This window comes from Hemicordylus capensis, chromosome 6 (genome assembly GCF_027244095.1).
Source record: "Hemicordylus capensis ecotype Gifberg chromosome 6, rHemCap1.1.pri, whole genome shotgun sequence".
NCBI classification, from domain to species: Eukaryota; Metazoa; Chordata; class Lepidosauria; order Squamata; family Cordylidae; genus Hemicordylus; species Hemicordylus capensis.
Genome location: NC_069662.1, coordinates 105,285,443 through 105,312,085, shown reverse-complemented (window position 1 = coordinate 105,312,085; position 26,643 = coordinate 105,285,443). Strand labels below are relative to the sequence as shown.

Genomic DNA, 26,643 nt, shown 5'->3' with positions numbered 1-26,643 from the left:
AATTCCTAGGACATCTTGCTGCCCTTCATGCTATCATGTGCAAGTGTTATCTTAAATCAGCCAGTCATAGAGTTCCATAGAATATCTTGATTCTGGCAAGACCTTTTAAAACTATTCAGAACTCAGTTCTAGCGCAAGGCAAAGAATGAAGATTAATTCTCATTGTTTAATTTGAGGTAGGGCTCACAAATTCTACAGAGTTTTTCAGACACTTGAAGATAACATGAGAGATGAATATCCTTGTGGTACACAGGTATTGTTGGTTTTTGTCCCACTATGGCAAGGCTGCTCAGCTTTGGCCTGCAGATGTTGGCCTACAACACCCATAATCCCTGGCTATTGGCCACTATGGCTGGGGACTATGCGAGTTGTAGTCCAAAAACAGCTGGGTGCCAAAGTTGAGCAGGCCTGCAGTATAGTCAAGCAGGATTTTGCAGTGCTTCATTCGATTTAGCCACAAGAAGACAGAAAAGAATGAGCATGTAGGCCAAGTAAGATAGTTCAAAAGGGTTTTTTTGGTGTTTGTGTTTGCTTTGCCCTCCTAATAGGGATGCCATGTGCGTGCTGATGGCACATGGGGCTTTTTGGGATGTGCACTGCCCCAGCAGGAAGCTGGAAGGGTCAGCGGAGAACAGGTAAGCAGTAGCACCTGCTCTCCTTTCTCTTAAAGTTACCTTTTGAATTTCTCTGTAAGTGCTCGAACCACACTTCGAATCACGGTTTGGGCACATCCCTATCTTCTAACTCTTGGAGATCTATGAAATGTCCACAGAACCCTCTGATATCCTTGCTTTTCCATGCAGTTACTACATGTGTGAGACTTGTCTTCCTGAAAAAGTAGATTTTTGTATTGCTACAGATAATAGCAGTGAGCTAATACATGCATACTGAGCATTCAAATGCATATGGGATGTGCATCCCACTGACAGTAATGCAGGACTGAAAGACATCTGCAGTTGGATGCATATGCCAATGTACATTCTGATGTGCAGTCAACCTTTGTTTCCCCCTGTACTACCTACTTTTCTATCTAACATCCAGGTGCCAATCAATTTTCCCCCATAGAGAAAGTAAATAACATATAACTAAAACCCAAGAATGTTTTGAATCATTGCTCACACTAGCTGAATGAAATGACAATATTCATGGCAGATTATGGTGACATCTTTGTACTATGTGTAACACTGGCTCTACCATAGTGCCTTCAGGCCTCTAAAAATTACTTGTGCACAGAAAGATTCAGCCTAGACATTAGTGAAGAGATAACAAAGGATAAAGTTTACAGAGCATTTACAGACTACATTTGGATATTATTCATACAGCAGCTCTCACATCTGAGATTTGAGGAAAAGCCATTAAGGTCAGGCGGTGTGGCTCACTTTGAATCCTGACACTTCCCAGTTTGGGGACAAATCCCACTCAGGTCTGCTGAGTAGGCCTGACTGAATGAGCTGACCCCACTGTTCAGACAGCACGTTGTTCATGTGTACAGGCTTGTACTCATGTCCATGTTCTTGTGAATGACTCAATAAGGCAGCCTAGCCCAGCTTAGCCCATCCTAGCTCCTGATCCAGGCACTCCCACACCGTGTTTAAGGGTGCGGGTGGGCCCTTAACCTGGCTGTCGGGATCACAAGTCTCCTCAGGATGCATACAGCCTGAGACACAGAGATAGATGCCTAGAGCGCCTGTCTATTGGGGGAATCCCTCAATGCACCACAATCATTGTGTGGTGCATTGTTTGATATTCAGAGAGTGGAACATATTGTCCCAGCCTACGGAGATCCATGCTGCTGGTGGCAGGCAGCACGGATTGCATGAGTGCATGATAGCGCACCCAAAGAGGACAGCAGTCATCTGGAGTGAAGGTAAGTTTGAACAGCCTTCCCCCCCACCCGCCCGCCTGCAGGGTCATGTGAATAGGCTTTACTTTAAAAGTAAACATGGGTACAGGCCCCCTCAAAGGCAGGGTACAGACTGGAAGTGTACTACTGTACATTCATTGAACATAATATGTGAATCTGATCTGTATACGCATAGATTACTTGTGTTGAACATAATGTGTGAATAGGGCTCGTCTAAATTCAGTGAGGCTTACTCACACATCTTGAATTCTGCAATACATTCACAGAGCTCCTCTGACAGGCTTGCCCATTCCCTTTAGTGGAGAAAATTTTTTATTTCATCAATTCAGTGAGGAGAGAAAGATAATGAGAATTGCTTCAGAAATGACATAGCTGGTACTGAAATGTTACCTGTCTTCTTAAGGATGTACCAAACAACAGCAACCTTAAGAAATCATGCATCAGATGCAGCCCTCTGCCTACAAAAGCTCCTGCTGCAGCAAATGTGTTAGTCTTTATGGCGCCACAAATCTCTTCACAGTTTTTCCCCCTGTAATACCATCTACTCTGCTAGAAATCATGCTCTAATGCTTGGACAACAAGGGCATTGCTCCATCATCTTGTGCAGGCATACTACAGCAAATGTTGCTATGATGGCAATTAAGTAAATGTGGAAATATAGTAAATATGGGGATATAGTACCTAAGAGAGCCAGCGTGGTGTAGTGGTTAGAGTGCTGGACTAGGACCGGAGAGACCCGAGTTCAAATCCCCATTCAGCCATGAAACTAGCTGGGTGACTCTGGGCCCGTAACTTCGCTCTCAGCCTAACCTACTTCACAGGGGTTTTGTGAAAGAGAAAATTAAGTATGTAATACACCACTCTGGGCTCCTTGGAAGAAGAGTGGGATATAAATGTAATAATAATGATGATGATGATGATTATGATGATGATGCCAAGACCCCACTTTCACAAATACTAAACAAAACAGGCCTCGGATACCAAGCATCTAAAACATCAAGTAAAATCAACCATCTGCTATACATGGATGATCTGAAGTTGTATGGAAAGTCCCAGTCAGAAATCGAATCACTGCTAAACACTGTCCGTATATTCAGTAGCGATATAGCAATGGAGTTTGGACTAGACAAGTGTGCTGCATTAATAATGAACAGAGGGAAAATAAGAAAAACAGAAGGAATAGAACTGCCCAATGGAAGCAAGATCAAGAACCTGGAAGAGAAAGAACATTACAAATACTTGGGCATTCTCCATGCTGATAACGTCGCACACACTGAAGTTAAAAGAAAAATTGGAAGTGAATACATCAGGAGAGTTAGAAAAATCCTAAAGTCCAAACTCAATGGCAGGAACACCATACAAGCCATAAACACCTGGGCTATACCTGTTATCAGATACACTGCAGGAATTATAGATTGGACCCAGGCAGAGCTAGAGACGCTGGATCGTAAGACCAGGAAAATCATGACCATCAATCATGCTCTGCACCCCCGCAGTGATGTAGATAGGCTATACCTCCCTTGCAGCTCAGGTGGAAGAGGAATGCTGCAAGTCCATCAAACAGTAGAGGAGGAGAAAAGAGGCCTTGAAGAATATATCAAGGACAGTGAAGAAGATGCACTTCAAATGGTCAATAACGAGAAACTATTCAACACCAATGAAAGAAAGCAGGCCTACAAGAAAGAACAAGTCAAGAACCAAGCAGAAAAATGGAAAAATAAGCCCCTGCATGGTCAATATTTGCACAACATAAGTGGAAAATCAGACATCACCAAGACCTGGCAATGGCTCAAAACAGGCAACTTGAAGAAAGAAACAGAGGGTTTAATACTGGCTGCACAAGAACCAGGCACTAAGAACAAATGCAATAAGAGCAAAAGTAGAAAAGTCCACAACAAACAGCAAGTGCCGCCTTTGCAAAGAAGCAGATGAAACCGTGGACCACCTAATCAGCTGTTGTAAAAAGATCGCACAGACTGACTACAAACAAAGGCATGACAAGGTAGCAGGGATGATACACTGGAACATCTGCAAAAAATACAAGCTACCTGTAGCCAAACATTGGTGGGACCATAAAATTGAAAAAGTTGAAGAAAATGAAGATGTAAAAATATTATGGGACTTCCGACTACAAACAGACAAACATCTGCCACACAATACACCAGATATAACTGTAGTTGAGAAGAAAGAAAAACAAGTCAAAATAATCGACATAGCAATACCAGGGGATAGCAGAATAGAAGAAAAAGAAATAGAAAAAATCACCGAAAACAAAGATCTACAAATTGAAATTGAAAGGCTGTGGCCAAAATAATCCCAGTGGTCATTGGCGCCCTTGGTGCAGTTCCAAAAGACCTTGAAGAGCACCTCAACACCATAGGGGCCACAGAAATCACCATCAGCCAATTACAAAAAGCAGCTTTACTGGGAACAGCCTATATTCTGCGACGATATCTATAACAACTGACAATAAAATTCTGGCATCCCAGGTCCTTGGGAAGGACTCGATGTCTGGATAAAACAAACCAGTCAATAACACCTGTCTGACTGTGTAAACAAGAAATAATAATAATAAGTAAATATGGGCATATAGTCCAATGTGATCTAGAATAGGCCCCTTTGGACACCACATCATGTTCTTTATTTTAAAACACTACACATACCTGTTGAAAGATGGTCTCCATTTTGTATGCAATTTCTGAGCTTTATTTGCTTAGGCTGGATGAAAATAGGTTTAGCAAATGTCGTCTGATAACTCTGACAAATGATGTATTATCTGCAGTATGTTTGCAACAGATGACTCAATTTTCCTGCTTCCTCATTGTATTATACAGTGTGTGTCAGGAATGATCATAATATTCTTGGGTGAAGGTGACAAAGGCATAGACTTTCAAAAAGTCTCACACCTCTCAAGAAATAAAATGCCTTTAATGTGTCATTCCATCCCTCCACAGCTGTACATTTTACACCTGCAAGAGCAGATAGTGTAGTTATAATGATCAGTGTACATGTTCCATTTAACAGCAATATTAATGCCTGCCAGTGCTGTTCGCTATGTCAGTAATACCATTTTCCTAAAAGAGATTTGGGTCACTAGCAATGCCTTGTAGAAACAAGTTGAGAAGTTGCCACCGACCTTACATGTAATTGCTTGTTGCAGCAAAATGCAGTAACTAAGGAATGAAAGCTGGTGCTGGAATCCTGTTCTAAGAATGGAAAAGAGCAAAAGAGCCCTACACTGTATATGGGTAATGTGAGGACACTATGAATAATTATGGGGACCAGACATTATCTAGGTTATCTTTGAGAATTGCTAAGGCTTGAACCAGGAACCTTGAGCCAGAGTCTGATTTACCTTCCGGGCTATAACCAGTAAACACTCCAGTACTTACCTGCAGGTTCCAGGAAGGAACTAGTCCCGAAGGAATTTCCTTCCCCAAGAAAGTCACTGCATATAATAACCCTGGCAAGATACATATCCCTCAAGGGTAGTTGTTAAAGCTTTCCTGAGAATCAGGTGCTTAATAGATGGTGTGCGCTTATATTATCTGTTCCCTTCATTATTTTTGTCATGCTCCTTTGGTCTGTCTCCCTAACACTTTATCTTAACTTGCCTCTGTATTCTGATCTCTCGCTCTTCCCAATAACATTTTGTTTTATTTATTTTTTTGAAAAACTGTAGTTTTTGAGGTATTTATTTTTTAAATACCTCACCACAGGGCTCCACAGAGCGCTCTTCTTGGCCTAATCAGACCGTTTTCCCGGTAACCACCCTGCTGCATATAACTACACCTCTGTATCTGCTCTGCTTCCCCACCCCCGACTCTGCTAAATTTAGTGTAATCTGAAGCATGTTTACTCAAAAGTAACCCCCACTGAGTTCAGTGAAACTGACTCTCTAGGTGGTGTATGTAGAACTACAGCCTTAGTCATGATACAAAAAAACAAGTGTTGAACATTACACACACACACACACACACACACACACACACACACACACACACACTTGTCCAAAATCTGTTTTCCAGTAGCACGATCACTTTATGAATAGTTTATTCATCCTTTGGAGTGATATTGGTTCTGCTGTGATCCTTATTACTACACTGAGCCACAGGCTGTATCTGGCAGAAATTTGACTACAAGTTCTACCAAGAAAGTACTGAGCACCCTTGTCCCTGTACACACCTTTCTCTTGGTGGCCCTTTTGCTGAGTATGTGGGAGAGATAAACATTGAACGAAACAATGAAATGAAGATAACAGATCTGTTAACAGAACAGAGGACATGGGGATAACAGAAAGCAGACCTGGTGAATGGTAGCAGGAAAGAACTAGCATGCAACACAAGTAAAAGGAATCTCTTCTGAGTCTCACCTTTTCTTTTGCTTTCCCCTCCACCCTCTTTTTAAATTTGGTCATTATCAGAAGTGATATTAAGAACCTCTTTTCATCTTTAAGGCTGCTACCCCCACCCCCCACCCCGCCGCCGCTACTAAACTTGTGCAGAGTCAATAAGATATGAAATGTGGGAGCTGGGTATTTCAAAGTCAAATGATAACTCTTAGAAACACTATCTATTTAATTAAAATGAACTGGTAGACTATGGTCTTTCATTTCTTTGAACAGATGCCTTACTGGCTGCATTCACACATAACGTGAAACTGAAGTTTGGCAAACCCACAGTTTCAATTTTAAATTGTAAATCCAGGCTTTCCTCTTATGCAAGGAAGTATTTTGTTACTACAGTGATAGTAAATTGATTTTGTTTATATTACAAAATTTATATTTACTACAGTTGGTCCAGAATGAGGCAGCCAGGTGGGTCTCTGGGTCATCCCGCAGAGACCATATAACTCCTATACTGAAGGAGCTTCACTGGCTGCCGATATGTTTCCGGGCAAAATACAAGGTGTTGGTTATAATCCTAAACAGCTTGGGCTCTGGGTGTTTAAGAGAACGTCTTCTTTGTCATGAACCCCACCGCCCACTGAGATCTGCTGGAGAGGTCTGTCTGCATTTGCTGCAGGCTCGTCTGGTAGCCACTCAGGGACGGGCCTTCTCTGCTGCTGCCCAGAAGCTTTGGAATACTCCCTAGTGAAATAAGAGCCTTCCCATCTCTGACAGCTTTTAAAAAGTCTTTAAAGATGCATCTGTTCACCCTGGCTTTTAATTAATATTGTTTTACTGGTTTTAATGCTGTTTTAAAATATTATTTAAAATTTTAAAATTGTTGTAATGTTTTAAACTTTTTGTTTTTGTTTTAACTAATGTTTTACTTTCTGTTTTTATTTTGTTGTAAACCGCCCAGAGACATAAGTTTTGGGCGGTATAAAATATGTTAAATAAATAAATAAATAAATAAATAAATAAATAAATTTCTCTGGAAGCCATCAGTCACTCTTCTAGGAGTTTTGTTCTTGTAAGGGGATATTTCTAAGATGTTTCAAAAAAAGTTAAGATTATGTGGGTCAGTATATTATCATGCAAATATGGGAAAATTCAAAAACACTAATTTTAAGTTTATCTCATAAAATAGATCTAAATTAAACTTACAAGCTCTCTAGAAGCAGGAGCCTATCCATATATTTGTGCTCAAGAGATGTTAATCACCAAATGGCTGACATTCAGACTTAAGAAGAACTGGTGCAGAGACACTGCAAGCTATGGCAGAAAAGAGATTTTTACAGATCCTCCTTTCTCTCTGAATCTGACTGTGACTTCTGAAAATATGTCCCTGAGAGACACACAACCCTCGGGGACATTTTTTTGTAAGTACAGTGAGTTTCAGAGCAAAGGAGGGAATGACGAAAATCATCTCTCCCCTCTAGGATCAGTACAGTGTTAGGAGCATGAATGCTGAGTTAGGACAGATGTTGGTGAATAATATATTTTTCCTAACTGGGCAAATAGCAGCTGGAAGACGAGACCAGGGAAATGGCACAGTGGAAAGTCAGTGCTAAAGTCCTGATACAGTCTCCAATAACTAATTTTAAAAGAAATTAAACAATACAATATAAACAGTATATAACTCTATTCTAAATTTCCCTCTAGTCTAGTTTGGCAAGACAGAGAGAGAATATGCCATCTTCCTGACCAGTTTTGTGTTGAAAGGCAGGGCTAGCTCAGAAATTTAAGGTATAGCTTAACGTCATTTAATTACACACTACTACATCATATGTGTGAGAGAGGATGATTGTGGCTTTAAAACAAAGGACTCTCCCACCTAGGAAAACTAGATTACAGCGTTTTGAGCTGAGTGCTTGCTGCTGAGATCCATACTGGTATTTGTTTCAAGTCCATCATTATTCAGTTGGAAAGGCTGATGCTCCTTAAGGGAGGCGAATTGTTAGTTTGAAGAGCAAGGAAGAAAAATACCCTTGCTGCTACTATCTAATTATTTTCAAATCAATGGCAGGGCTGCATTGCCCCAGCAGAGATGGAAATGCAGTGTTCGAGACACATACCTCAACAAACAAGAACCCCTTAATTTTAGCAGAAACTAGACTGCTTGTTAAGGAAGGGTTTTTTTAATCTTTATCTTGAACAGATCAAGTTAGAAGCCAAAGTTTTTCCAAGACCTTCAGAACAGTTGAAAACCATTTACAGAGCACACCATTGTTTTTATTATTTTTTCTTTTCTTTTCTTTTTTTTTGCTTGGTGCTTTTAAATGTTACTTTTAGTTTGTGAACCCTTTGGGGACAGGGGGACCATCTCATTTGTGTATTATTTATTCTTCTATGTAAACCATGTTGAGAACGTTGGTTGAAGTATATAAATATCCGTAGTTATAGTAATAGTATAGTTATATGCAGTTTTAGGTGAATTGTATTTTATATGTTTATAATGCGGCTGTAATTCACAGGATAAGCAGGGTATACATTTATGGATGAAAACATCAAATCATCAGGGGCAAACTTAACAACAAATAGGTCCCAATTTGAAGTCCAACCTGAAGCTTTTTGATAGGAGACGATGCACATTTAAGTGTGTGTGTGTGTGTGTGTGATTATCTATCTATCTATCTATCTATCTATCTATCTATGAAGTTCCTTTGTAATTTATATCCATTTTGCAAAAAGGAAAAGCATTTTCGGGAAAAGAGGCAAACAAACCCAAACTCAGGGTGAAAGAATTTTATAAAGAGCTTGGATTAAAGGATACAAAAATGCAACTACAATAGAATGTGTTAGTTACCACACATCCAGGAGCTATCACACCCTTCACTGGTTGTATAATCAATTTGACACATGCAGAACTGGCAGTCGAACATGTGTTATCCATTAGAACACAAATGGCTTAGTCAAGGTGTGCATTCCTGCCATGCATTTGTTCAATAATGGAGGTGGATCTGATATGTTGAAAACAAAATGTGAACAGCCCCTGTCCCCCAGTACTATCTACACCTTAGGTAGATGGTAGAACTATGCCTTGAATAGGAACAATAATTGGTTCCCATGCAATGCAAGCCATATTGAGGTATTTTTCATCCAAAATGATTCAGATGAAAAATGTCCCCAATATCGGCAATAGATTCCATGCAATGTGGCATCATATAAGCATTGCATCAAATCTACTGGAGGATCAGGGGGCTTCTTTTTAAAGAAGATCTGGCATTCTGCCAAGAAAGTGGCTGCTCAGAAACTGTGATAGTGGCAGATATCCAAATCACTACTTCTCCCTTCACTCTACCACTCGAGAATGCACCAGGACAGGAAGCAACATTATTACTTGCATCCATTGCCTGCATTACTGGGGGGAAATGGCTGGACCCTATAGTTACCACACATGACCATTTCCCCTCAGTAATGCACCAAGAAAACGATGCATAGGAGTGATTTTGCTTCCTGGCCTGGTACATTCTAGGACAGTAGAGTGAAGGAAAAGGTGGCAATTTGAATTGCTGCCATCGTGGCTACCTTCTGAGCAGCCACTTTCTTAAGAGAAAACCAGTTCTTTTTTAAAGGTAACATCCCCCCACCTTCAGTCCAATACATTGAGCCAATACTTATATATTGGCTCCATGAGATGTGGACTTCCATGATGACTGAGTACACAATTCAATCACTACTGAGATCAGGACAGTATGATCATGAGCACCGCGCACAGCCCTAGAAGTTCGTCCCGGTTTAATCACTGCTTCTTCACACACTATGCCCAACCTTGACAGATGTTGGAGATGGAGTTCCAGTATATTGACTTTTGGTACCAACTATCCTAATGATCACTAAGGGCATTGGGAGCAGAGGTAGCTAGTGAGGGTCTCCTTACCTGTCCCTGCTTGCCTCTGCTTTATGAAAGTCTGAGGAGAGCCTGGGCCAGCAGCTCACAGTTTAGAATGCTACTTGTCTCACCTAACACTGATTCTGATTGGTACCAGTAAATCTCAAAAGATATACATTTTCATAAACATCCTTAAGCATGATCTAAGTATAGCCTCAATTCTCCCTACTTAGGCTTCCAGCCCAAGCCATGCACCTCTGGATCTCCAGACCTGGGCAAAGATCTGGAGAGCCTTATTATTTCAGTTCTTTTAAACCAAAAGGCAGGACTTAAATCTTTTAAATAAATATAACATTATATCCAAATAATCATGGACCCAACCTATACATATATAAGTATGTATATACTTATATGACTCATTGAAGTCAATGGGGGACAAATCTGCTTGAATATGTATTGGCCTGTAGGGATGTGTGAACCAGTTCTAATTAAAATTGGTTCACACTCTAACCAGCTCAGTTTGAGTGGTTCAACCTCTAACCAAACTGGATCTGGTTCAGTCTGAGGTTGGACCAAACCTCTCCAGCTGGTTTGGGCCTGGTTTGAGGGTGGGTGGGATGTTTAAATTACAGTTTTTGAAAAATGAATTACTGCCTGGTGGTGCTGCAGGGAGGTGCTGTGGCAGCTGCGGGGAGATCTCCAGCATTTCCCCCTCTCCCTGCCTGCCTCCCCCGGCCCATTTTGGGGCTGTTTCAGCCCTCTGTGAGCACGCAGTGGCCCTTTTCAAGGCTGCTGCGCATGCATGTGACCTATTTGCATGAGTACGCAAATACGTTACCTTGGCAACTGCAGCACGCACACACCCCAAGGCCACAACTGTCCTCGCTGGGCAGTAAGTCTTTTTTAAAAAAAACTGAAAATGTAACACATCCCTGCCCTCAAACTGGGCCTGAGCCAGTTCTAATTCAAACCGAACTAGGCCCCTGTTCAAGGGGTGCCAAAACCGAACATGCCCAGTCCAGTTCGAATCTGGTTTGGATTCAAACCAAACCGGGCAAACCAGTTTTGTGCACATCCCTATTGACCTGTGCCTACTTTGTAGAAATCGTTTTTGTAATGCAGTCTGAAGCAGAAGGAAATGCTGAAAAATATGCAGAAGAAGAAAATCTAATAATATGATGTGGGAGGGTAGGAAGGGGAAAAAAATGTAAAACCAACTTCTCCCCTCCCACATATTCATTTCCAAACCACAGAAGAGCACATTAATTTGTGAGCCAAATGTAATGCTTTGAGATAAATATGATATTGAAATACATTTTCATTTTAATGCAACAAGACAGATTAATCAGTCACTGTACAGAGAAAGGTACATTTTCCCTGTTTCATCTCACACATCGATTATTCATCTGCTACCCAAAAGACAGCAGTTTTGTCCCAGTATTATTATAAACACTATAATATGTGTAGATCTTAGTCTGTAGCTATATTAAAAAAACCTCTTCTGGATGCCTTTAAATCAGACTAACTGAGGGATAACAAATCCAGCTGCATTCATGCCAAAGTTCTTTTTCAGTGGCATATTTACCTAAAAAGTATTAAAGTGTTAAGATCTGAATAGTGTGGCTGCAGTCAGTTGCATTTTGGAAGTTTCAGTCTCTAAGGTTAATGGTGGGGCTTATCTTGGTGAGTGGAATGGAAAAGAAGAGCAACTGTCTTGGCTGAGAGTATCGTTCCACCACTATCCCCATATAAATGCTGTGGGCATGGAGGTGGTCTCAGGGACTGGCAATGGGCCCTTCAGAAGGCCCTGTGGCCTGAGCAGTTGCTCAGTGATGCTGACCCATGATGCTGGCCCTGCTAGAGTGAAGTCTGTTTGGAGTGATGTCCGTTTGGCGTGAAGTCCATTTGGAGTGAAGTCCAAACATGAGCTAGAGTGAAGTCCGTTTACCTAGCTCATGCATCACTGAGCAACTGCTCAGGCCTCAGAACCTTCAGAAGGGCCACTGCCAATCCCTAAGACCACCTCCATGCCCTCAGTATTTATGTGAGGATAGTGGTGGAACAACACTCTAGAAATGTGCCAAACCCCAAGAGAGAAAAGCCTAGCATAGTCTTTATTGCAGTCTTTGACCAGCATAACAGCAAAATAGACAAAAACAGTTCAATCTACTCCTACAAAATAATAAAGTCTCTGTAAATTTACTTAATATAATAAGTAGAAGAAGCTAAAAGTTAAGACTATGAACATAAAAGTATATATATAAGTTAATCTACACTAATATCAGAATGCAACTGAGTACAAAGGTAGCAAGACAGCAAATTATGTAACGGTGTTAAATCTCCTACCATATTGTATTCTACACTATGTATGGCAACAACATATCCAGCAAGTGGAGGCAACATACATAGAATATTTAGTTCTTAATGAACTCTAAACGAATTTTGCTAGCTATAAGGCAGAATTTAGCCTCATTATAGGATCTAGAGTAATTCTCATCTGTCAAGAGGAAATGTAGGTAAAAGGAATCAGTACAGCCTGGATATGAGCTAATATATGGAAAGATAAGTTTACGCCGAATATCATGGTAATATTGACAGTACAAGAGTACATGAGCTGCACACATGGCTCGTTTCAATCTCACCAGAGCCACAAGGGACCAAAACCCAATTCGGCATCCAAATTGCAGGCACATTCCTTTAAAAATGAGGGCTTACAAAGCCCCTTTAAAGTGGAGGAGAGCAGGTCCATCCATACCTGCTCCTCCTTTGATTGCCACCATTGCCAGTACTCCCCACGGCTATGCCCACGTGCCAGTAGGGCATATCCCAGCTGCCCCTGCACGGAGCTCACAGTAAAAAGAAACACAAGGTAGGCAGACACCAGCGACAGCCACTGGAGCTGGAGCTGGATAGGGACAGTTGCTCTCTCCGAAATGTAAGAGTCACCACTTTAAAAAGTGTCTCCTTGTTCAGTTTGCAGGGAGGCTAGTAGGAAAGATATGCTTGTTTTTGAGCTTGTATAGTGTTATTTCCCTCACTACTGGGAAGTTACAGACACGTCTGCTATTTGTGATTAGGGAAAGGGGATTGCAGGTTAGCAAGCATCTTTTCCAAGAATGACTGAGCCCCAGAACATTTCATACTAAAAATCAAACAGAGCTGAAACTTGGTGGGTATCTTGAAATCAAAAAATGAACAACTAACTGGAAGTGATGGGTGAAAAAGTAGGCCCCGTTGTTTCATATACCAGATAATATACAGCAAATCAGAAATCTTAAACAGAAATCTTGTACATGGACAAAACATTAACCAAATGAATTCAGAGAGAGCATTAACACCAGAATGGGCTGACACTGAATTTGGCCCACACTATCAGACATTCAGTCAGGGATTGTAGGGACATCTGGGCAACATGAAGACTTGCATTCTGTATACCAAAAAAAAAAAAAGTCCATCATATATATTTAACATGCTTGTCATTTCCAGTCACATTCAAAATGGTTGAAGCCAGAGGTGGCTGGTGTGGATGGTGCTGGGGGAGGGGGGGTACCTTTAAAAAACATTACCGTTCATACGCCTAGCACCTGGAAGTCGCTGGGAACAGCGGTACCATGCAGCAGCTGCCCTGCCTACCGCACCAACCTGGCCTCTGTACTTGCGTGGTCGCCATTTGTGTGGTCAGCAATGTGATGATCACGCAAATGGCTGCTGTGCATGCTGGGTGGGGTACCGCTGCTCCTGGCAGCTTCCAGGTGCCAGTGGTATGAACGGCAATGTTCTTTTAAAGGTACCTCTCGTCACCACCCCAGCACCGCCCTCACCAACAGCTTCTGGTTGAAGCTGTATATCCCATAATTGCCACCATCTTAGAAGCAGTTACACATGCTTAGTATAACTATTGAGTATGCTAAAGTATATCCAGGTAGTAACTGATGTGCTTCCCTATTTTATTGGGTTTATACCAGTGTTTTGGACTCTGAAAATGGTTGGCAAAATGATGGCCTTTGGAATCATTTTTTGAAACTCTAAAGGATCTGAGGGCACATGATCAAGCTACCTTGCTGAACTTAGCAGGTCTAGGTATGGTCAGTCTCTGGATGGATGCCTTCTGGGAAGCTCCATGCATGCCACAATAACATTTTCATCTTTTCCCCCAAGATGGAAAAAAGTGGTAATAAAGAATTGGTCTGTACACCACCAAAAATGTCATATTCCAACCCAATCTGACAGTGTCACTGTTAGGAGGGATTGTGTCAGCCTCTCCCAGCTATTGTATCATGTTGGATCAGAGATCCAACAGCTCTATCAGACCCTCCCCTTTCACCACTGCCCCTGTCTCTGCTCCCGCACTTAAGAAATCCCACTCATCTCAGAACAGAGTATTGGGGTTTGTGATTATTTAGCAAAGTGCCAAGGAAGCTATCACTCCAGTTACAGAGTTGGGAGTTTAGCTGTTGCAGCTATTTAAGGAACATTCATGGAGATCACTAGAGTCTAAACTAAATTGATTTATTGGTGAAGTACATTGAAATAGGAAATACCTAATCATATCTAAAGGCTACATAATGAATAGATAGTAGGGGTGTGCAATTCAGGTTTTTGGGTGATTCGGCTCGGACCCGAACCGAATCACCCCTGTTCTGTTTTGTGCCCGAATCTGGGTCACCCGAATCACCCTTGATTCGGTTCGGATTCGGATTTAATCCGAATCTGAATCTGAATCGATTCGGGGGGGTAAAAAGGGGCCCAGGGGCAAAATTTTGGGGTGGGGTGGTAGTGCCCAATGGGTAGAGTCTACCACCCCAATTTCAGGGGGATTGGGAAAAATCCTGATTTTTGGCGAATTTTTAAAGTTTTAGTGACTTTGGGGCAGTTCGGGGGTATAGCATGGGAGCTGGGCAAAAGAAGTGGGGTGGGGTGGTAGTGCCTAATGGGTGCAGGCTACCACCCCAATTTCAGGGGGATTGGGCAAAGGGCTGATTTTTGGTAAATTTCTGAAATTTTCATGTCTTTCGGGCAGATTGGGGCATATTGGGGCAGAAAGTGGGGCCTGGGGCAGAATAGTAGGGTGGGGTGGTAGTGCCTAATGGGTGGAGGCTACCACCCCAATTTCAGGGGGTTTGGACAAAGGGGTGATTTTTTGAGAATTTTTGAAGTTTTAGTGACCTTGGGGCAGTTTGGGGGCAGAAAGTGGATCTGCCCCAAAATAGTGGGGTGGGGTGGTAGTGCCTAATGGGTGGAAGCTACCACCCCAATTTTAGGGAGATTGGGCAGAGGGCTGATTTTTTGAGAATTTTTGAAGTTTGGGTGTCTTTGGGGCAGGTTGGGGGCAGAAAGTGGATCTGCCCCAAAGGAGTGGGGTGGGCTGGTAGATAGTGTCTAATGGGTGGAGGCTACCACCCATCCCCAATTTAAGAGTGATTGGGCAGGGGGTGAATTTTGGTGAATTTATTTTTATGAGGTTTGTCTTCATAAGGTGAAGCGTGCTAAATTGATTACTTCCTCATATTATTCATAGTAAAGGAAAGTGTGAAAAAGTGAAAGTGGGGTCATGAGAGTTGTTTAATTGAAAAAAATCTCATTTGCTATGATAGAATGAGAATTCACACCTCAGATTTTCTGACTCAGTGAGATTTATTGCTGATCATAAGGCACTGTGGATGCCAGTCACTCTGCATAGAGCATCATGAGAAATCAGCTTATTAAACATAATACAAAAACACATTTTTATCCAGGAGATCAAATAGGTTGCAATCAGGAAACTTCTTATTTGAGAACACTAAAGGAAGGTGGGCCAGTTAAAAGAACACCATTAAAGGAATGGGATTAAAATGGGCAGAACTGTATGCTTGAACAATCACAATTCAATGTTTAATGCACAAGTCCTCGGAAGAGTATTGTAAATCCAATAGTTCCTTGGGGATTTAATATTCAAAGGGGGTGGGCAGGCGGGCTAGACCTCACAAGGCACTGAAGAAAATAATGTGATTTATCTTTTTAAAATACTTTGACTTTCTGTTATGCCTAATGTGTTTCCCTGAAAACTTTGCATAATATATAGAGACAATGCTCTGTAAGGACCAAATCAGACCTGACAAACAACTGTCTAAGGCCCAAACTAGGCCTGGCTGGAGTGAAAGAAAGGCAGTGGCTGGCTGGCTCCTGTTTTCCGCTTTGGCCATTTTCCGCTGAAACACCCCCTCACAGTGGCTTTTCCACCTGTCCTTCCCTGAAGAGGGAGAACCCACCGGGGAAAGTGATTTTGAGCAGATCAGTGTTTCGAGGATAAAATGTTGAGCAGTCTCCCTTGCGTTATTCTGCTCCTAATCACAGACCTTGAGCTGCATTTCATATTTTTTTTAAAAAATGGAAGAGTCACATGACTTGACTATCTATGAAGTCTAGTTTGGTTCTCAGAGAAGCACATCGTCTTGCTAACATAGGATGTATTTTCCAAAGAGCAAATCGCCCTCCATACTTCTCCCTCCCTTTGTCCCTCACTTACACAGATCACATCAAATTGGTCTAGCAAATGGCTGGAATGAAAGTATTGTGAGACATTTCTCAGAGACAAATTCTCTATATTACTGATTGGAGTACTAATCTAAATGCACAGACTACATTCTTAACTATTCTGTCTGTATATCTTGTTTGTACAAGTACTTGGTGGCTGCTCTTAAACCATGGAACTTCTATTTCTTGAAGGTACAGCAAAGCTTATGCTGTACATAAAGCTTATGAACATCAATCACAAGCAATGCTGGAACAGGAATTCAGTGGCTGGGTGTGTGAAACCTTCTGTTTGAAACATTTTTGTTTCAAATTATTTTCTTCCCTGAGTGATCCATTCCAAAGGCACCATTATCCAAGGTTGGCTTCCTTTGAAGGAGAGAGGACTGGACATTTCTGGCATGTTTGTAATATTGTCTTATTTATAAACACAAGTCAAGCATAAGTCGAGGCAATTAGAATATACACTCTTACCAGACAGAGATCTGCATCCCACGGTGCCTTCAGCTCTCTCTCCCTCTGCTTCTGTCACTATCCCAAAACTGCTTATTTTGTTCCTTCACTTTGTTCCTCATCCCCTCAGCTGGGATTGGGGTGAGAGAGACACAGAGAGTACATATATTATTGTACTGCTTTTCAACTAAATGTAATCCAAGCTGGGTGAGTGGGTGACAGAATGGCAAATGCAGTTCAATGTAAGCAAGTGTAAAGTGATGCATATTGGTGCAAAAAACAAAACAAAACAAAACAAAACAAAACAAAAAACCCAACTTCACAAATACACTATTGCAGTGCACTTGAGCTGTGAGTGACTGACCAAGAGATAGATCTGGGATTATGGTGGACAGCTCATTGAAAGTGTTGACTGAGCACAGCAGCTGCGAAAAAGGCAAATTCCATCCTAGGAATCATTAGGAAGGGGACTGGAAATAAAAATGCTAATATTAAAATGCCCTTATACAAATCTATAGAGTGGCCACATTTGGAGTTCTGGTCATTGTATCTTAAGGAGGACATTGTAGAACTAGAAAAGGTGTAGAAGAGGGAAACCAAGATGATCAGGGGTCTGGAGCACCTTCCTTATGAAGCAAGGCTACAGTATATGGGGATTTTTATTTTGGAAAAGTGGTGACTACAGGGAGGCATGATAGAAGTGTATAAAATTATGCATAGAGCAGAGCGTGTGGACAGAGATAAATGTTTCTCCCTCACTCCCAATGGTAGAACCAGGGTCACCCCATGCAACTGAAGGCCAGGAAGTATAGGAGTAACAACATGAAACTGAAGGCCAGGAAGTAGTACTTTTTCACAAAGCACATAATTAATCTATGGAATTCTCTACCACAGGATGTGGTGATAGCCACTAGATTGCATGGCTTTAAAGGGGGCTTAGATAAATTCATGGAGGACAGATCTGAGAAATAGCTATGGCTTCCTTCTGAGCCATTGCCTGTTATGGGATTCTCCTGCTGACTCATCTTCAGCATGCAAAAAGATTTTCAGTGATTTGTTTGTCCTCCTCTACCATTTGGATGGATTTCAGCTTCAGGACATGTTAGGAAACAGCTAATAACACAAAGCGCATTTAATTAAATCAAATATCATTCAGTTATTAGAAACTCTTGTCATTGACTTCAGAGGATCAAATGTCTGTTGCTAGAAGTCTATGTGCAAACCATCATTACTAAGGGTGTGCATTTATTTCAGGATATACCGCAAAATCTAATGAGCAGGACCCAGTTTGATGTATTTGGCATCTGTCTGAACTGAGCACAACTGACCATGAACCAGCTTGGATGACTTTAAGCAGGTAATTCATGGAGGAAAGGTCTACCAATGGCTACTAGTCTTGATGGCTATAGGCTAACTCCAGGTTCAGAGCCAGGATGCCTCTGAATATGAGTTGCAAGGGAGCAACAGCAGGAGAGGGACATGACTTCATCTCCTGCTTGTGGGCTTCCTAGAGGCATCTGGTGGACCACTGTGGGACAAGATAAGCCTTGGGCCTGATCCTGCACGGCTGTTCTTAAGTATTGTGATGACAAGCATATGTGAATAAGCCACCCTATAAACATTTTCAGAATACCTCATTTGACCTCAAACAGAATGCTTTGCAAATCTAGCTGCAGGTCTAGCTGAGTGAACAAATGACAAATCAAGTGATATACTGCATGTGTGAACCAGCCAATCATACTTCTCTTTGTACGTGATGGTTGCATTTTTCTTTGGATCCTCTTCTTGTAAGTCTGAGGCTTGCTTTTGTTTAAACTGCTGGTGGAGGTACATTTTAAGGAAAGCATTTGTAGAAAAAAATATGTTACTTTGCCTTAATAAAAGTATCTTTCTAGTATGGGGATTGGGTTTATGAAATAATGTTAAAGATGATAAATTATTATCCTATCTAGAAAACGTTTCTCCACTAGATATCAATATACATTTAGTTGTGATGCCACAAAACAATTCCTGGAAGAAGAAGTGCCAATTTGCTGCTTATTTAATTAGAAGACTAGTTTCTCATGAGTATTCATGCTGATTTATGAATACCTATTGTTCTTAACTTAAGCACACATTTAATCTTGCACAATGAAAGGTATATACAATGCGGCCTTGATTCATTTAGATTGCCTTATATTTATAAAACCTCAGTTGGTGCCTATTTAAATATCAGTGTAGATCTCATTTCAATAGCCTTAAACAATAATAAATCTAACTTTATCAAGCAATAAACACAAACAAGGCAGAAATGAAGGGATAAGACTGGTTTTCCCTAGACTGGCAAAGCAAATGCTGTGCTTCCATATCAGCATTTAGGATGGACCATCTCAAGAAAAACATCATATATCAAAAACATGATGCTACCATGGCAACACACTTGTGCTTTTATGTGTATTTAGCATCTGGGATCAATGTGTTTTGTATCAAATATTGCAATGGGAATTGTCCAGTCCCTGAATGAGAACCCCAAATAGAGCATATGGAAGGCATAGCAAGGCTACTGAAAATCGCAGATCTTGAAGAGCTCTAAGTGAGCAACTTGCTTGAACAGAATCCCAACTCCAATTGATGCTCTGAATCTAGGCTCCAGCCCCTTAGTTGAGGAGTGGAGAGTAGGGCTGGTATTAGGGGTAGGTATTACTTCCAGGTAGTACTGGAAGACCCAAGGCTTTAAGAATGGCCAAATGCCAATCCCTCTGTGCCCTTCATGCAGTGGTGATGGAGCAACCAAGAGAATTGGTTCATGCAGTGGTGATGGAGCAACAAACTCTCTCACAGCCAAGAGAGTCGCTCTGTCATTGCCCCTCTCTTCCAACCTATCCACAAAGTTAGGACATGGCTTTTTGTGCTCTTTTTAGTTCAACTGATGCCAGACAGCAAAGGAAAATGAGCCCTACCACGAGCCTTGGAGGAAGCACCTGGATAGGATTCAGATTCTCAAGCTTTACACTTTCAGTTCCCCCCACCCTGTTTTCTCTTCTACCTTACTTCATGGCTGTGGCATGAGGGAAAATGGAAATGAATGAGACCCAGTCAGACCAAAGTAATGTTCTGGATCACTGCTTTCTCGAGACTAGTTAAATACATAAGAACAGTGTGGCCCACCAGATGCCTCTAGGAAGCCCACAAGCTGGAGATGAAGTCATGTCCCTCTCCTGCTGTTGCTCCCTTGCATGATATGCACTCTTATCTGGGATCAGTCTGCATTGTACACCATGGGACTTGCATTCAAGAAAACATGCATGGCAGGGAGCTGTAGATGTGTCAAGTGTGAGCCCATAGGCTCCAGTTCAAATAACATTAGTCACATTTATTCCCATTGGCTTCAATGGAACTTAATCAACCTTAACTAACTTAAATCCCATTGAATTTAATGGGAAAGGTGACTAACTATAATTGGATCAGGGTCTATTAGAGTGTGCCAGTGTGTATAATCTTCAGGTTGGTAACATTTCAGAATTTAGGCATCTAAATATAAGGGAGTAGACTGTCAATCAACCACAGTTCTTATCAAGATAACTTTTCAGTGGCTGAGAGAACCACTCAATGAGTGTGTGAACCCTTAATAAAGACAGTAACATTCAATTTTGTTAAAACAAAAGTTTGTAGTATTTGACTTAATTAAGTGCACTTTGTGTTATTAGCCATTTCCTAATATATTCTGAAGCTGAAATCCATCCAAATGGTGGAGGAGGACAAACAAATCACTGGAAACTTTTTCGCGTGCTGAAGATGAGTCAGCAGCAAAATCCCGTAATAGGCGTGACTCAGAAGGAAGCCATAGCTATTTCTCAGAACAGATTCCTTTGGCTGCTATGATATCAACTAAGACTGGAATGTGGTTTACTGTGCAAGTAAGTTATCACGTTGTTAAGTAAACTAACCCCTCCAATTGGTTATTAAGTAAGTTAACCCCTCCTAACCTGTCAGAGTAGCAACTGTTTTATATTTAAATAGGGAGAGCAGCCGTCCCTGTTCAGCCCAACATTGCATCTTTCCATTGGCTGTTGGTCGTGTTTCCCTTCTGTTTCTTTTTAGACCGTGAACCACATGGGAAAAGATGCCATTTCCCCATATCTTTTGTTACATAAACCATTTTGTGAACTTCATGTTGAAAAGCTGTATATGCAGTAGTAGTAATAATACATACAATTACATTACGAATATATTCATTGGAATGGAGTTCCATTGGTGGTGATGACATTGGTGGTGATTTGCCATCATGTATTTAGGACTGGATGAAAATCTCCATTACTTAGCTTCAGATTAAGTTTATTATGGTCCAAGACCAGAAAACAAACAGGAACAAGAAAAAAATTCAGAGAAACTAATACAGCTTACATCATATCCATTTGCAATCCTATGGATACACTAAATCAGTACTCAGAGACTAACATTTTCCTGGGAAATCAAATTACAGATTTAACCACCTGGCTCCTAATGGAGCCAGATGGGCAGGTTAGGTATGGCAAGAAGCACACTGTGGGAGCAGGCAAAGCAAAGTCATACACGCAGGAGGTCAGGAGCAGTGTTGCCTCTAAGCTGTGTACATACTCACAAATTTTTGGATGTACACTCAGTTCATTTTAGATCCTGCTCAGGTTGAATCAGGAAGGCCCCATTCTGAATGCATGTGCACACATGCTGCCTTGATACTGCCGCCCAGAACAAAACTCATTCCACACACAGATGAAAAATTAGAAGGAACACTGGTCATGAGCCAGAGATCAGTCTGTTAGGGCAGGCAAGGCAAATTCAAACAAGCAGGAGTTTCAGAGCACTGTTCCCTCTAAAGTGTGCACTCACACATTTTTGACATCTGCTCAGCTAATTTTAGATCCCACTCAAGTGGTATCAGAAAGGCCCCACTCTGAATGCACGTGCGCACACACTGCCTTAATACTGCCATTCAGAACAGAACTCATTCTGCACACAGATGAAAAAAATGAGAGAGAACACTGGTCCAAAGCCAGTGAACACTGGTCCAATGCAGGGGTGAAGTCCAAAAACAAGCAAAAGGTCAGAAGCCAGAAAAACCATGAACAGGGAGCAGGAGCAAGGTAGCATGCACCCACAACAAAACTACTACAGCAAATGGTGGAGGCAAACTGAGGTCTTAAACACAAAGCCAGCACTGCAGCCCATCCAAGCCTGGAATGTCTTAAAGGGCTGCAATCTATTTCTTAAGCGCTTGCTGTGGCATAGCTGGGTGGCTGCTGGTGGGGATTTGGGTGCTTCGTGTTCATCCTCTGACACAAAGCACACAGGCAAGGATGTACTGAGGGTGTCAGCAAGTGGCATTTCCATTGATGAGGGACCCTCAAAGCTTGCCTCATCCTGTGAGTCCTGTCGGTCAAAGTAAGGCTCAGGGTCACCACCACTTTCCCTCAAGAGCTTCTGGTGTCCAGCTCATGGATCATTACCCCATTATTCTGGGACTCTTCTGTGTCAGACTCGGGGTTCATGACAACAGGTCCTGGAGCAATATTTTGCAACTTTACGAGTAATGTCCGTGTTGGAGTCTGAAAGAAGTAGAGAGGTATAAAATTTATCTGACCTACCTGGAAATTTCTTTAAAATTGGGGTTATGAAAAGAAAACAAATCTCTCTATAAAACTGGCAGTATAATATCACATGGTCCACAGTTTCAACCTCTCCCATCTGGCAGGATTCCATTACTTTGCTTCCATTGGCACCCAATACTCAGCATTCATTTGAAGCATATGTTTTCATGCAGTAGAAGTCCAGCCATTTCTAAAGGTCTCTTTGTGGCAGTGGCAGTGATAATTTGTATTTCTGGAAGGGCACAGCAGGCTGAATATACTGCTGGAAACAAGTAATAAAAATAATACTGGAAAGAGCAAATAGCAGAGCAAATAAATATTAGGAAGGAAACATCTCTAAAATACAGCATTGCATAATATCTTCAGTACTGGTATATTATGCACTGTTGGTAAAATCTCTTTGAAAGGTGTCATTCATTATTATTTACTATTGTATGTGGCAAATGGGAAGTCCCTAGTTCAAATCTTACTTAACCCATAAACTGAATACAAATGTGACGGATATTTATATACCACTTTCAACAAGAGTTCCCAAAGTGGTTTACATAGATATAAACAAACAAATAAAATGGCTACCCTGTCCTCAAAGAGCTCACAATCTAAAAAAGAAACACAAGATAGACACCAGCAACAGCCGCGGGAGGAATGCTGTGCTGGGGATGGATAGGGCCAGTTGCTCTCCCCCTGCACAATAAAGAGAATCACCACTGAAGTGGCTTTAGGCAATCTACTGCCTCTCAGCCTCCTGGTATCTGTATATTGGTATGCTATAGTGGCTCTCCTCTACCCATCATGTTGTTTGAATCTAAGAATGTGAAGCCAGAAGTTCATAGTTTGAATTTCACCTTATTTATAAACTCAGGGGACAAACACTCAGCCCCACACCTGCCATATGGAGAAAATACTATCAGTATTGCTGCATTGTAAAGAGACACTGAGCAAGAACTGGGAGGTCAAGCCAGAAGCGGGGTGGGGCGGGCGGTTCAGAGGCCTTGGCTTATTTCCAGTATTGGATAACCTCAGAAATATACTGAACTATTTCCTGATTTGGAGGGAGAGCTCAGCCTATTTCAGAGTCAAATCAACATGAGCCAGGTGGGGCTTACTAGTGCTACTCATGTGCCTAATTCCTGGAGAACCTTCTGTTTGGAAGCAATCCTAATAAAGCCTAGGTGTACACAAATAACATGACTATCTGTGGGAATAACGCTGACCATTCCAAAAGAGAAAATGAGTTGGTCTCTATAAGGACAAGCCAGTGTGTGGCGTTTCTGGGGGTGGTCCTACGCATGCACTTACTTTGGAGTAAGCCCCATGAATGCAGTGGCGCTTGCTTCTGGATCAATCTGCATAGGACTGGACTATAAAAATTATGAGAGAGGTATGGGCCTCTCAAGTTGCAACTTAGAGGTTTTCCCTTTATTTTTTTGTCTGCTGATGAATTGGGAAATAGACAAGGCAGCAACAGTTTCTCCCATCCATCTTCCTGCCATTCTGTTATCAGTCCTTCTTCTTTAATGGTCATAGTGATAGACAAATTCTCCTTGTTCCATTAGGCATCAGGTCAGTAAATATGAATGTTCTCATCAATTGTCCAGGGGAGGAAAGCCTGTTTTCTGAAAGTTCTCTCCTGGCTTGCAATGTTGACACTTGCATATTGATGGTGCTGTACACGTGCTTTGTACTGCACATGGTGGAGTGCTGCTTGAAATGCAATCTAACCTCACTCACCCCAAACAAGCACAAAAGATGTCTTTCAATCTGGATGGGTGGCAAGTTGGCAACAGCCACATAAAATGCTAGCAAGACAAAATCACAAGCATTGACCCAAAGAGCGAAAATCCTCAGCAAAGAAAAGTCTGCCTTATTTGGATGGTCTGCTGATACAGTCCACAGCACCAGGAGGAGGAAGAGCCTAGCATTTAAAACAAAACAAACAAACAAAAAACCTTACACCAATGTTTCCTGAAACAGAGATTTCCAGATGTTGTTGACTCCAACTCCCATCATCCCCAGATGCTATGGGCTTTGGCTGGGGATGATGCAAGCTGGAGTCAACCACATCTGGGAATCCCTGTTACAGGGAATACAGCCTTGCACATATACCTACAAGACAACTGGTTTGGGGTTCTGGCTTGAAGCTCATTTTACATTCTGAGCCCAAGAAACACTTTCTGGAGAAATGCCATCTGGTTTGTAACTCAGGTAAGCATTATAAGCTGGACAAATTCATATTCCTAGCCAGATAATTATTAAAAACCTTGGCAACATCAATAATCATCAAAGTTCCAGGTGAGCCAACCAATGGGGAGAGGGGCAGATATAAGGCCCAGGAAGGAATAGGTGATAAAAGCTATGGTCCATCCTTCAGCAGCAAATGTAAAGGGAAAATCTCTGAATTACTACCTGGCAGTCCTAGGATATGGGATAGGAAATTAACAATCCCAAGTACCGTTTAATGTATATTTGCTGTCAGATTTCTGAAGATGCATTGTTTCTAATTTGTGTTTTAGTGCAAATGAATAAGAATTTGGCACAGCTTAATATGGAATTGCACCTGAATGCCATATAGTTAAGCTACTAAGGGCACCATTTGCTTCTGCACATCACAAAATTGTGTCTGAATTATCTCCTTTGTGAAGAATTTACTGTGCTCCTTTTACAATTCAGAACTACAAACTTGACTTGAATACAGAATTTCATTTCTGTATTTACAATAATAGATACACTTCAGAGCAAGTTAGTAGGGATGTGCATGAATGGCTCAGGCAGCCACTGGAGGGGTCGGAAGCGGCTCCCTTAAAAAGCAGGTAAGGAACTCCTTACCTGCTCATCCCCGCCCCACCACTTTTCTGGCAGTGGCATCCACACTCCAAAAGCCTGTTAACAGCTGCGCTGCTATTACCTGCAGCCTCTGCATGGCATCGGCATGCACACTCCTGGAAGTTTTTCACACAGGCCTTTTACCTTGCATCTCCTCCAGAATGGAGGGTATGCCTCACATATTGGCCAGATTTACCCCGAATTCCCTGAGAGCTATCATTCCAGAATGCATGGAGTTTATTTAAAACCACAATAATAGAAGCCCAATTAGAATGTATACCCCAAAGGAGGAAAGGTACCACCAAGTCTAGAAGGATGCCAGCATGGTTACTGTTACTACTACCATGACAATGATGGTGAATATTTATATACCACTTTTTAACAAGAGTTCCCAAAGCAGTTTACATAGAGAAATAAAAAATAAACAGTAAAGTCAAGGAACCTATAAAGGGGAGAAAGACTTCCTTCAGAAACTGGAAGGCCTGCCCAAATGAAGAGAAGAGAAAGGAAAACAAACTCTGGCAAAAGAAATGCAAGGCGACAACAAGGGAGGCAAAAAGAGAGTTTGAGGAACAATGATCTAAAAGCATCAAGGGGAATAACAAATACATCAGAAGCAGAAAACCTGCCAGGGAGGTGGATGGTCCATTGGATGATGAAGGAGTGAATGGGATTGTTAAGGAGGATATGGAGATTGTAGGTAAGCTGAGTGAGTTATTTGCAACTGTCTTCACAAGATTCTGAGCATATACCTGTACCTGAACGGGGCTGCTCAGGGACAGAGGCTGAAGAACAAAGAGACAGAGTGATGAGAGATGGCGTTCTAAACTGTCTGGGGAAAAATTAAAAATTACAAATCACCAAAGCCAGATGGCATCCACCCAAGAGTCCTTAAAGAATTCAAATGTGAAATTGCCGGTCTTCTTGCAAAATTATATAACTTATCCCTACAATCAGGCTCTGTACCAGAGGACTGGAAAATAGTCAGTGTAACACTAATTTTCAGGGGCATTCCGGGAAATTACAGGCTGGTTAGCTTAACCTCTGTTGTGGGCAAATTGATGGAAAACATTCTCAAGGATAAAATTGTTAAGAATACAGAAGAACAGGCCCTGCTGAGGAAGAACCAGCATGGCTTCTGCAAAGGTAAATCTTGCCTCACTAACCT

At 41.6% G+C, this 26,643-nt stretch overlaps 1 long non-coding RNA gene across 1 annotated transcript in view; it reads right to left on the bottom strand.

The window, feature by feature from the left end:
* The window catches only part of LOC128330378 (uncharacterized), a 46,457-nt gene extending 22,861 nt beyond the window's left edge, over nt 1–23,596 (bottom strand). The window contains exons 1-2 of the long non-coding RNA XR_008310062.1: nt 22,650–23,596; nt 17,068–17,176 (exon numbers count right to left, since the gene is read on the bottom strand). This is a non-coding gene — a long non-coding RNA (uncharacterized LOC128330378). The remainder of the gene's footprint in view (nt 1–17,067; nt 17,177–22,649) is intronic.
* Nucleotides 23,597–26,643: the final 3,047 nt, after the last annotated feature.